The 10,244-nt window shown below is 41.1% G+C and overlaps 1 protein-coding gene across 1 annotated transcript in view; it reads right to left on the reverse strand.

Annotated features, from left to right (window-relative positions):
* The window catches only part of CUNH4orf17 (chromosome unknown C4orf17 homolog), a 254,168-nt gene that overhangs the window by 156,932 nt on the left and 86,992 nt on the right, over positions 1 to 10,244 (reverse strand). Inside the window, exon 2 of the mRNA XM_027773320.1 lies at positions 3,328 to 3,454. The gene's annotated coding sequence lies outside the window, so the exon portion shown is untranslated. The remainder of the gene's footprint in view (positions 1 to 3,327; positions 3,455 to 10,244) is intronic.

Genomic DNA, 10,244 nt, shown 5'->3' on the forward strand with positions numbered 1-10,244 from the left:
TTTGGAGAGGTTTTTGCTATAGGGCGCATGCACTCGCCAGAAAGACAGAGAGACGGAGAGACAGAAAACAAGAAAACACCCCCCAGAGAGGATAGCCACGCTGCAATCCCTTCTCCTTTTGGGATCTTGGGCACACATGCACATGCACCTGGCGTGAGTTTAAGCCACCAGGTCCAGGACTCGAACCGTGGTCAGCTACATGGGAATCCAGCGACACAGCCATTACTCTAACTGTTGGTCCCAGCGACATTGCCATTATGCCAACTGCTGGTCCGCCATTTCAAAATTTAAAAAGGCCTCCAATGAGAATCTGACCTAATGCTGAGTCATGGGAAGAGCTGTTTGAGGAGTGGCCAGATGAGAAACCAGAAATAAGTATTTTAAGGAATCAGGATAATTACTCAGGGGGGAACTAACTGACTCCAATCATAGTGAGGAATGATTTGCACGTGCTTCTCTCTTGCCCCTATCAATATTAAGAACATGCTAAGCTTTTCAAGACAGTTCGATGGTACTTGCTATCTCCCTGTATCTGGTTACAGAATAAACTCCCTTCTTCTCCAGCCTCTGCCTCTCATTTCATGGATCACAAAAAAGAAGCAGCCAACTTAGTTTGGCTGGTAACAATATCAGAAACAGAAATAAATAAATGTCAGCATTTCACCAGTGTATAAGACTTTCTAAATAATGGTTAGACCTTGCTGGGAACTATATGATAGAATAAGGTTGTAAGCTAGAGAAAAATGAGATTGAATGCTGACACACACTGCACAGCAACCAGTTGGGACAGTCTTAGGAGCGTGAAGTTCAGAACACTGGAATGAGATCAGCATGAAAAAGTGTGTGGATCATTCATCTCAAGACAGACCCAACAGGAAAGAATCTATGCAATGCCCGTATCAGGAACCATAAGGATTGTTTGTCCCAGGTAACAGTAATGGCCTGCAAGAGTTCATCTCTAAGAGATTGCTGTTCTTCACTTGACAGAGAGAGAACCTTCGCCCACTCCCTGCTTAAGATCGTTTAGATTGTCTGGGATCTCATCTCCTGAGCCTCTGAGTCCCATCTTCCCACACTTTTGTGTCTGTCTCTCTGTTTACCCTCTGCACCCATCCTTCATTTGCCCTGTTCTCCGGACTGGATCTTGCAAGTCCTTATTTCTGTTCTTGCATTATAATGTTTTATCAATTATCCCAGATATTTCTATTTTTATAATTTTCCTATTTTATTTTATTTTTGTATGTATATATAGCCCTTATTTTACAAGTTCCTTCCATTCAATCACTGCACAACTCTATAGAGAAAAATACGGTTTTTCAAAGAATGCATGCAATCAAATAAAGGCTAGAACCACATACATCACCTTTAACAGAGAACTTGACATTCTTGTGTCTATTAAGTGTTTCTTCCCTGAGCTCCTCTCACCCTCCCTCTCCTATCCATGAGCAATTGGTCAGAAAACTACAAAATGAAATGAGATGTCACCATTCATCTACTCACAATGCTGGGGGGAATGAGAATTGTTTTAGGTTTCTGACAAACAATTAGCAATATTAATTAAAATTTTAAAACATGCATGTCCTTTCTCTCAACAATATTATACTTTGGAATCAACTCCATGAAAACAAAGTATCCATGGGTAAGGATATAAAAACAATATTTACTGCAGTCCTGTTCATGAAAAAAAAATCTCTAAACAGTCTGATTGAGTCACAGAATAAGGAATGATAACTTCATATTTTGAATAAGTGCATCTTTAAAAGAACAAATTATATCTTAAAATCTAGACAGCTAAAAATGATGCATCATTCACAAAAAATGAGATTCAGAATAGTGTATATTATATGACCTAATTTGTGTGAAAGACATAATAAAGCAAAAATAAACCCCATTTTTATTAATATAAAATCCCATTGATTAGTAAAAAGGCTTACATGAGCACGGAGAAAGATACAGAAGCAGAAATGTACAAAGCAAGCTGTTTATCTCAGAAACGTGGGACCGAAAACAGTTAAGGAATTAAAGTTAACTTTTTAGCCACAACTGTTTGCTCTTACATGTTATGATGAGATTTATGATTTTACGACTCTATCACCTTATAAAGAAACTGTAACGAAATGAAATAAAGATTTCAGTTGCCAACGTTCACATGTAATTATGAAATTATACAAGAATTTGTGGGGTGACTAGAGCTTCACTGTCCACCAATACGGGATAGCGCAACACCTGGATTCATGAAAAAGTAGAACTGTGGAAAGAGGAGAGGCGGCAGTAAAGCAGATTTTGGGAGAAAAGACAAGCTCCCAAGTGAGGATGGGTCCTGGAAGTGGGTTGCCAAAGCAGGGCTCTCATTGGGGTGTTTTGTCCTGGATAGGAAGAACTTGTTCATGCTCTTTTTCTCGTGGGATTCATGTGCTAGTCAGGTTATTCCTTTAGAAAACTACTGGTAAATGATTGTTCAAATCTTTGAGAGCTTTAAGTTTCAGAGACCATTATTGAGTGGTCAATGATTGCTTGAGTCTCTGAGAGCTCAGAAAGTAGTGTGACCTGGAAAAAAATCTTAAGTTGTAGACATCACCGGCCTGGTAAAGGATAACTGTTTTAAGGAGCTGCAGGTATTAATAGTTCCTTGGGTGAGCAAGCTATGCACAAACTTCAGTGAATGATTTCTAAAGACAATGGTGATTCCATCTTATGGGCCTCTACCCTAGATGTGGGTGATTTATTTCCTATCTGAAAATTACTTTTTTTTAGAGAGATTTTTGCTATAGGGTACATGGGCTCACCAGAGAGAAAGAAGATGGGAAATCACTCCACAGAGGAGATAGCCATGCTGCAATCTCTTTTCCTCCACTTTTCTCTTAGGATTTTGGGCACACATGCGCAAATGCCTGGCATGAGTTTCAAGCCACTGGGTCCAGGACTTGAACTGTGGTAGGGCATGTGGGAGTCCAGAGACATAACCATTATTCCATCTGCTGGTCCCTGAAAATTACTTAAAGATACTGTAATTCCTGTTTTGATTAGTTCTAAAAAAAATTACTCTGGCAAAATAAGAGTCAAAATAAAATATTCTCAACTGTCTCTAAATCTTCAGGAAGATTTCCAAAGATTCTTTTTTCACATTTCTTATTACTGATAGGTCACAGAAAAGTTCTTCTTACTGAATTATTTAGGAACCTAAGATTATCTCAGGCAGATAAACAAGAAAATTCTCAGAGGCCATAAAAGAAAATATTTAGAATTAACATAAGCTTAGTATAACTTCTAGTAGATCTTCGGCTTATAGTCTTGTGAAATTAATGTGAACAAATTTTCTGGCATTACCTGGGTCCTAGATGCTCCTTTTTTCTCTGAAGTGGCTTGTATTTGATTTTCGATTGCTTCCTGGACCCCAGAATGTTCCTGGCACCTGGGCACGTATCTTCTACACAGAACCTTGGAAACTCTTTCTCTGAAAAGTCAGACCAGATCAAGGAAAAGATATCAGCATACTGCCATTTCAGATTCCCCAGCAATACAGCTCACCAGGTAATTCTGTAGTTAGAACTGAAAAACATGCCAGGTGCATGTACCTGCATGCCCCAAATCCCAACAGGATGCAGAAACAGAATTATCTATAATTATGAATCCCACAGTCAACAAATGCCTCTCATGTATACAGCCTCACAACAATTTGTTAATGCTCTGTTCAAAGGATCACCAGACATCTGAGGTGATTCCAGCTTTCTAATATGCAAGAGAAAAAAAATATGTTGGGAGTAATAATCCATAAAAAATCTTTTTTAAAAGCTGTCATTAATATGCACAGGAGACAAGAAGATGCTGTATGTAGGAAAAGGCAGGGGAAAAAGCTCTAGGATTTTACAATGTAAGATTAAAATGAAATATAATAGAAGCACAAAAGATCTCAAGAAATGTACCCCACCCCAGTGCTCCTTTCCTTGAGAAGATTCTTAATGAAGTACTCCTCCAAAACTGACAAATGAATTCAAATAAAGACGTGAGATTGGGAAGCTGATGTTTCCCAGGAAAAGGTTGAGGAAGCTCCAGACGGCACACCCGTGGAGGTGCGGTACACCCTCTGGCCACGCCAGAGCAAGTCAAAGACTCCAGCAGGCCATGTGGCTGGAAGCAAAATTCCCAACGACTCTGCCAACTCTTGCTTGAAAATGTGCCATGTCTCAAGCAACTTAGATGGAAGTAAAGCTAACAAATTCTGGGAAAATGTGCTCTGAAATTCGAAAAGTGACTTTAATGTTGACAAAGACATTGATGAAAAGTATGTGTCTATACACTGGGCGTAATCATAGAATCTACCTATGGAGATATTGTGAAGTGTGAGTTGAAAAATACAAAGCACTTAGAAGGGTACCTAGTATTACTGAAAGCAATAAGCATTGTAGCTATTCTTATTAACATCATCATCATTAGGTAGGTCATTGAATACTGGAGTTAGACTTCCTGAGATCCTGGCTCTACCACTAGCTGTGCTACCTTAGGAAATTTACCTAAAACTCTCTGAACCTCACTGTTTTCCTCTGTAAAATGTCTATGGCAATGGTTTCTACCCATAAGTTGATTCAAAGAATTAAGTTAGATGAGGCAGGGTCAGCTCTGTAGCCTAGAAGGTAAAGGAGTCAGATCCCAGCCCCAGCAGCCTGAAAAATATATGAGGTGCATGTGCCTGCGTGCCCCAGTTCCCAACAGAATGCAGAAACAGAAAAGAAGGGATTGTGGTGTGACCATGCTTAGCTGGGAGGAGGGGTACTTTTTCCCCCTCTCTTTCTCTCTCTGTCTCTGTCTCTCTCTGGCAAGTGCACACACATTCTGGCAATTCAAAAAAGATGAAAAAACTTAGACAAGGCAATGGATAAACAGTGCCTAGCAAAGAAGTACTCCATGAATGCTAGATATGGATAGCAACAGTCCATTTTTCCATAGAAAATTACAATATTTTTAAATTTGGAAAAGGATAAAACTCTCTTCCATTCAAGAACTTTTTAGTTTTTATATATTTTTATATTTTGGTAACTATGGCATTTGTATCTCTTTGTATAATTTTAAGGTATTTAAACATTTAATATTTTCACAACATCTCAGTAACTACACTTTTAAGCATCTATCAAGTATATTATCAAAATAATTGGAAATAAATCACCTAAACACGTGTCGACATTCAGCTGGTTTGAGCCTGGCTCCCACAGAGGAAATGGAAGTAAACATCATTGTGTTTGGGAATTCTGGCTTCTTATTCTGTTCCCTCACACATGTTCTCCATGGCCAGCATCCAGGTCCATGGCCACAGCAAGGTTGGCAAACATTTCAACTCCCTCAACATCTTTGGATTCAGTATGAAAATAAAAACAAAATGTTAATTGAATAGTAATGAATGGTTTCAAATGTGGGTAATGTCTTAGTCCATCTGTGTTGCTAGAACAGAAATATTTGAGACGGAATAATTTTTTTAAAAGAGTTTTTTGCCCTCAGTCGTGTGCACTCACTGAAGTGCAAGACAGAGACAGTGAGAGGGAAAGTAAGAAACCACCCCTCCGGGGGAGGCATGCTGTAATCCCTTCTCCTCTGCTCTTCTCCTGGGAATCTTGGGCATACACGCACATGTGCCTGGCATGATTCTGAAGCCACCAGGCCCAGAACTCAATCTGCAGTCAGTCCTATGGGAGTCCAGCAACATAACCACTATGTCATCTGCTGGCTCCAAGACTGGATGATTTTTTTTAAAAAGAATTCTTTATTTAATTTTATTCATTGTCATTATTTTATTATTATTATTTTTTGACATCAACTAGAGAGAGACAGAGAAAGTGAAGGAAAATGAGAAAGTAAGCTGCCAAATCCAGGACTCGAACCACAGTCAGCCATGTGGGAGTCCAGCTGCCTTAACCACCACACCACCTGCCGGCCCCAAGACTGAATGATTTTTAAAGAAAAAAATGTTTATTTGGCTCATGATTCCGGCGGCTGGAAAGTGCAAAGGCATGGGTCCCACATCTGGCTGGCCTCCAATGCTGTGTTACAACATGGCCAAGAGGAGTGGAAAGGAAAGTGGGTGCATGCAAAGACAGAGAAATCTAGCATGCAACCAACCTGGTATTTCAACAAGCTGCTCAAGTGAGAACTAATTCATGAGAATTCACTTTCTTCGGGGAGTCGGCATTAATTTGTTCATGAAGGATCCACTCCCATATTCTAAATATCTATCATGAGGCCCCACACCCCAACACAGCCCCATTGGTATCAAGTTTCTATGCAGCCATGACACTCAAACCACTGCAGATATTTTCAAAATTTGCTCTAGAAATTGAAAATCTTGGTCCAGAATTCTATTTACAGCTACTAAAATTCCTCTCCCACTCTTCAATTTATTTATCACCCCTTGATATGTTCTGAAGTTTTCAGATTACTTATGTACATATGTGAAATGTTACATGTTTCTTTGTAGCAATCTTTAAAAATAATATTAACCTCATTGTTTTGACAAGTGATTTAACTTTAAAAATGAAGGATCTGGACTGAGAAGGACTTCTGCAGTATTCTTTCTTAGGCCCATGTGAAGTAAGAGGTCTCTCTGTGAAAGGACACAATTGGATCTCCTGCAGAGTGCTGGTCTTTCCCACTGAGGTTTGGAATCAGATCTTAGCCCTTCTCGTTACTGGCTGTATGATTGTATTAGGGGATGCCAGTCCTTGCCTTCCTCCCTTCCAAGAGTGTTTGTAGCAATTTGTTATTTCAGCTATAGAAAACAAATACAGCCTCTGTTGTAAACATGGCCATCTAAGAGTTGTGTATAATCACATCTTCCTCTCTGAACACAGCCTGAAAAGGTTCTCAAATTTTAGAACCTGTGACTAGATTGGGCCAACCTGGATAATCCAAAATAATCTCCCACCTCAAGAGCTTTAACTTAATTACCTCTGAAAAATACCTTTTGCCATGTAAAGCAATATACTCTTAGATTCTGGGGATTAGAAGCGGACATTTTTGGGAGCCATTGTTCTGCCTACCACACTGGGAGTACTGACCCAAACTGAATCACTCCTATCCTCTCTCTGGGTAATCTGAATTTTGAAGATAGTTCTTAAGTGAAAATGTTTTATAGAATTGGGTTGGTTCAAAGAGAGTGAGAGAAGCAGAAAAGAGTGATGTCCTGTCGCCCTTAGAATGGAGAGATTGACAGGATTACCCTTGAATACCAGGTTGTTCCCAGCTTGTCATGGCCCTCTGATACTGGAATACTGGTGCCCAGTCATGTGTTCTCTGATCTTTTCACTTGCCAGACTTCTAAAAGACAGGGCAAGGAATAAGAGCAGTGTATTTGCCAGTTGGTGTTAATAAAAATTGTCTGGCTCTATGAAGTCTGTCCCAAAATATTTTTGGAAGTTCATGGAGTCAGTCTATGCAGTGATGGAAGCTCATTAGTGGTACCAAGGTTCCACATTTATTTGGACCTGGAAAACAAGGCGGAAGTAACTTTAGTTCCCTCAAATGTGGATCTCCAGGTGTGGGAGAAAAGTAAATAAGGAAATGTGTAAAAGAGGGTATTAAGAGAAAGTAATTTATTTGGTATCCATACTATTGATTGCTCCTATGCCTCTCAATTCCAACTCATCTTTCTCAATAAATCTTAATAAAATAGATTTATTTCAAAGTTTCCTTGACTCCCAGAGTAGAAGTCATTCCTTTCATGTTGTCCACAAATGTGAGCACTCACTACGTGCTAGGCATTGAGTTAGGTGCTGAGAATGCACAATGAAAAGGCAAGGTAGTGGCATCCTTCTTTAAGTTCCACTTCAGAACTCTGCTGGCATTGACCCCTTGCTCCTTCACATGAGGGGTCCCAATCTTGTTCACTTAACCATTGCTGATCCCACCACTAATCTGTGAGCTCTTAAGGAGGAGATATTGGCGCATCTAAATTATGAGATTCCTTGAAGTTAACTGTACTACCTGTCCCCAGGACCAGCAGATGGCGTAATGGCTATGTCTCTGGACTCCCACATAGCTGACCGTATTTCAAATCTCGGACCAGGCGGCTTAAACTCACACCGGTGCATGTGCATGTATACCAAGATCCCAAGAGGAGAATGGAGGAGAAAGGACTGCAGCATGGACATCCCCCCTGGGGGGTGATTTCTCACTTTCTATTTCTGTCTCTATCTTTCTGACAACCACATGCGCCCTACAGCAAAAGCCCCTCAAAAAAAAACAAAAAAAAAGTGCCTGTCCTAACATAAATGAGCACAGAACTAATGATCATTTATTAAACACCAACTGCATACAATGCACTAAGTGAAGATGAGTCTATAAATGAAATTTAAGAAGATTCCTGCCCAGAAAATTCCAGTAGACCTTGAGAGATTGATGTCTACACTAAATACAGAGAACAACGAGAATAGGTCCCAAATACCACAGGAGGGGTACTAATACTAAAGAGGGGTCAAAAAGTCAGGGTGACGGGTGACTGTAAGCTGGAACTAAACATCTCTACCAGCAGCCTTGTTCTGGGCCTCAAAGTTTGGGCCACAAGGACAGAAGAGAGGAGAAAAAAACATTATGAGCAAAGTCTTGAGTGAGGAATGAACTTCTCTTTGGGGGGACAACCAGGATACAAGACTTTAAAGAACCTAGCTTTGTACTGGAGAATGGGGAGGCTCAGGGATGAGAGGTGAAAGTCAGATCATGAAGGACCTTGGACATCAGGCCTCTGATTTGGGACTTTCTCCTTTCATTCATACCTTTCCAAAGTGGAAGCACAGGCCTGCAGTTGGGTGAGTGTTTCTCAGCCCTGGTATGACTCAGTGACTAAAGAACAAGTTACTGTCACGGTCGAACCAGTCATGAAATTGCCACTTGGGCGATTCTAGAGAAATATGTCCTGTGTGTTAACTTGTCCTGTGTCAACAAACTATATCTAATTAAACAGATGACTGTACAAAAAGCTCACGGAAAAATGGAGTTTGCAAGTTTGTTTTGATGTGAAAAGATTTGAAATCCATGTGTATCTTTATCCTAAGCGTGTTCTAGAACTTCCTGAAGACCGTGGTATTTATGATGCCTTCAAGTGTGGGTAAAAGAAAACTCAAAATTCTGAAAACCGTACACATGCTAGTTACACTGAACAAAGGACAAGGGAAGTGACCCATTGAGAATTTTTCTCTATTTCCCAGGATTATTTAGCGTCTATGTCAAATGATGGCTCCTCTGCAATGCCTCCTCTGAGCCCTTCACTCAGAATAGTGCCTCCTTTTCTTCTCCTAAAGCACTGATTTATACCTGTGAAGGGCACTTCCTCGGCAGGCTGACATGTACAGACTTGGCTGCCTGCTCATCTTTTTCCCTACAGACTGGGAGCTTCATTTTATGAATAAGAATTGCAGCTAGTATCTATTGAGGGTTCTCCTACCTGCCACACTCCATGATAAGTAGTTTGCAAGGAGTATTCCACTTAGTTACCAAACAGACCTTTGCAGTGGTGCTTTTACTTATCTTCAACTTACAGGCACAGAAATTAAACCAAAGAACAGCTACGTAGTAAGTCACACAGGAGTAGGTCTGCCTGATCCAAAGGCTATGCCCTTACCATTGCTCACACGGCCTCTTGGCACAAGTGGAGGCCGTCTCTTGTTCATAACTAGCACCCTCACTGGGCCCAGCTGGCATGGGGAGGTGCTCAGTCCAGGTGATGGGACTGGGTGAAGCAGAAATGGAAAGGATGGGAGCACCTTACAGTGACTGCCTGGGTGCCCGACTCTCTGCTGTGAAGAGTAGGTGAGTGCTAGACCAGACATGCTCTTCTGGTTCCCAGGTCTTGCTGTCTTGCTTCCTTCCCCTCCATACTAATTATACCTCCTGGATTTTTTTTTTTTTTGAGAGGTTTTTGTTATAGAGCGTGTGTGCTTGCTAGAAAGACAGAAAGAGACAGAGAGACAGAAAGTGAGAAATCACCCCCTCCCCAGGGGGGATGGCCACGCCACAATCCCTTCTCCTCCATGCTCCTCTTGGGATCTTGGGCACACACGCACATGTGCCTGGTGTGAGTTTAAGCCACTGGGTCCAGGACTCGAACCGCAGTTGGCTACATGGGAGTCTAGTGACATAGCCATTACACTAACTGCTGGTCCTCCTCCTGGATTCAAAGTTGGAGCTTAGTGCAGACAAGAAAGAACAGAGTCCAACCGGGCTCTGCGCGTCTCCCCCGGGGCCCTGCCGAGCCGGCGGAAGCG

The sequence above is a fragment of the Tupaia chinensis genome, unplaced genomic scaffold, assembly GCF_000334495.1.
Source record: "Tupaia chinensis unplaced genomic scaffold, TupChi_1.0 Scaffold000340_1, whole genome shotgun sequence".
Taxonomy (NCBI): Eukaryota; Metazoa; Chordata; class Mammalia; order Scandentia; family Tupaiidae; genus Tupaia; species Tupaia belangeri.